This window comes from Hakea prostrata, chromosome 5 (assembly GCF_041222555.1).
Source record: "Hakea prostrata isolate BN-2017 chromosome 5, UWA_Hpros_2, whole genome shotgun sequence".
Classification (NCBI taxonomy): Eukaryota; Viridiplantae; Streptophyta; class Magnoliopsida; order Proteales; family Proteaceae; genus Hakea; species Hakea prostrata.
The window spans coordinates 30940142-30943406 of NC_142604.1; positions in this window are offsets into that span (position 1 = coordinate 30940142).

The window sequence follows — 3265 nt, forward strand, 5'->3', positions numbered from 1 at the left end:
GCCGGTGTCCGGGTAGAGAAGCGAATGCGAGTCCGGAAGACCACTGCTCCTAAGGACAAGTCTAAGTGGATGTCCTTGGCCTCGAGCCTCCTCTGTGTAAGTAAGGTTGCTAAAGAACAACCTCACTAGTTCCGGGTATACCGGCGGATCCTCGGTGAAGAGATGAGTCCACTTTGCAATGTGTCGAACCTCTGCCGAATCCTAAAGGCTACGAGCTGGCGTAAGTGAAGTAGACGTCCCATCTCGATATTGCGGTGGCTGAAGTAGGCCTCGTACGGGGAACTCGGCTTGAGGTGTGTCAAACATGTCTGGTCTCCTAACCTCCTGTCTAGGCTCTGAAGGAACCTGACCTCTGCCCCTAAGAGCACCTACAATGCGACCACGACCTCTACCTCGTCCTCGCCCTCCCCTTTGCATAGTGTATCTGTGAAAGAGACAAGAGACAATTCCAGTTAGTGCTATCTTAAGATTTGAGCCAAAAGGGTATTTTCGTAATTTTTGGAAAATTTCAAATTTGGGGGAAATTTGATTTGAACATACTAGCATGTGCGCAATACTTGGAATTTCATGTCTATGAAGTTTGTTTGATGAAAATCGATCGAAAACTTGGATTAAAGCGAAAAATTCAGCAAGAAGGAAATTTGGGGATTTTGCAATTTAGGTCAAAATTGGATTTTTGAAAAGTTGAAATTGGTTAAATCAAATTGTATGGACCTATCTACAATGTCATCTTGAGCATGTAGCATTTGATCTCGTGCGAAAATTTCAAGCGGTTTGAGAGAAAACGGAATTTTTCTAAAGATATCGATTTCGGTATAAAACTTTGCGAGATGAACACCATTATGTTAAAACTTGTTGTCTATGCATGGCATTGTATTTAAAACTTAGGGAATATGTTTCTAAGCATTCCTAAGCATGATTTCTAGCATTGGATACAAGTAAAGCATGGTTTTATTGAAATGCAAGCATGAGAAGATGAAAATGGAAGAAAGAATGAGAGATTTACCTTGTTTGTGAAGATGGTGTGTTGTGGTGTTGTTGTTGAAGCACTAAATCACCTCAAGAACACTTGTGAGAACTCTTGGAGACTTTCCCTAGAGCTCTCTCACCTTTGGAAGAAGTTAGAATGAGGTTGGAATGTGAAAGTGAGGCTTATAATGCGAATTTTGCATTACATGCACATTAATCGACTCATTGGTCGGTGGGTCGATCGACCAATCACTCGACCAATGGTCACAGAGACCTCAATTCTGTTGAATTTTTGGAAAATGTGATTTTTGCCTTATGGAATATTGTTTGATGACTATATGGATATATTTGAGCATGATTTAAGTTTTCAAATCATTTGGACTTGTGGTTTATGTTGAATCTTGAAATTCGGTATTTTGATGTTCTCGGTTTTGCGAGAATGGTTACTCGAGAGTGGGCGTGGTGAATCCGGTGGTCATGGAGGTGGTGAAATACCTCGGGGAGGTGGTGAAGTACCTCATGGAGGTGGTGAGATACCAAATGTTGATCGGGGTACTCATGAGATCCCTGGTGCCCCGAATGTTGGAAGTTTTCGAGATATTGCCAATATTATGGGCAATATGATGCGGCGACAAGCGGCTCAATTCAACCGGATGTTGGTGGGTTTCATGACTCTGCATAATGAGACCCGGGCTGGTGCTAATGTGAATCCTCATGCCGCGGTCTGAATGCGGGAGGTTTAGTTGGAACTCCTCATACTACTTTGATGGAGAGTTTTACGAAGATGCAAGTACCCACTTTCCTTTGGGTTACCAAGGACCCCTTGTTTCCTAACAAGTGGCCGTGAGTTGGAGAAGGCTTTCCGACATCGCAATGCTCGGGCTCGGAAGATTTTGTTTCTTTGACGAAGTTGCAACAAGAAGGCGTGCATGGTGGATCTCCACTCGGCTGTTTTGGAAGGTTTGCATGCGGGGTTGTAACTTGGGAGTTATTCAAAGAGGCTTTTTGTATGAACTACTTTCCCGGGCGGTGAAAGATGCGAAGGAAGCTGAGTTCATGATTCGACTCAAGGAACTCTGTCGTGTTGGAGTACCAACGAAGTTCGAGGAGCTTCATTTCTTTGCTCAGTTCTCCGAAGGATGACCTCGCGAAAGCAAAGAAGTTCTTCAAAGGACTGCGCCCTGCCATTAAAGCTTACCTCACGATCCGCCTATAGTGAGCTATGCTCAAGTGGTGCGCTCGAAGAGTTGGAAGAAACAGAGAAGGAAAGTGCTCGTGTGCAAAAGCCATGGCGATCAAGGTTCTGGTTTGGTGGATCGTAATGACCGTCGTTTTGTGAGACCTACACCCTACCCCACTCCTACCTTTCGGGCTAAGAGTGTGGTCGGACACGGGTTTTCAGCAGCCCGGCCGGTTTAGACGGTATGGCGGAAACCGACCACCGGCAAGTGCAAGTGCAGTGCAATGCAAGGCCTTTTGTTCGAAGCCCTCTGTTGCAGCCACCCACTGTTGGATCCGGCAATCCTGTTTGCTTCTCTGCAAGCAAGCTGGTCATTTTGCTCGTGCTGTCCAAGCGGCCTGGGGTGGTGAAGAGTGCTCTGCTCCTCCCTCTGGTAGAGTTTTCGGTATTTCCGTCTTGAGCGGGATCCAAGCCATGAAGTGATTCGGGTACATTGTTAGTCGCTTCTATTTTGCATTTGTCTTATTTGATACGGGTGCATCTCATTCGTTCATGTCATTGCATTCATCAAGAAGACTAACCTAATCCACGAGAAGTTGTCTAGTTGTTTATTGATTAGTACACCTCTGGTCTTTGTGAAACTAGATAAGGGGTTATCTAAATGTCTGTGTTGATTGGTGAGAAGAACTTGGAAGCCAATTTTGTGATTCTTGACATGAAGGACTTGATGTTATTGGGAATTGATTGGTTGACACCCACAAAGTTGTTCCTTTGTTCCTCAAAGAAGATTCAGTTCCATATTTGTGGAGTCCGGTCTTTGAATTTCGGGGTGAAAAGGGTTTGTAGGAAGGTCTTTATCGCCTGTGCAAGTCTATGCCTAGTGGATGATGCTTCATCGAGGCAAGGGTATAGTGGAGAAAGTCGATGTCGGTTGTTGCGACTTTGTTGATGTCTTCCCTGATGATCTATCGGGTGCCTCGGACGGGGATGTCGAATTTTCTATTGATCTCGTCCCTGGTGCGCTCGGTATCTAAAGCTCCGTCGGGATGGCTCCTCTTGAGTTGAAAGAGTTGCAAAATCAGTTGAATGAGCTCATTGATAGAGGTTTCGTACAGC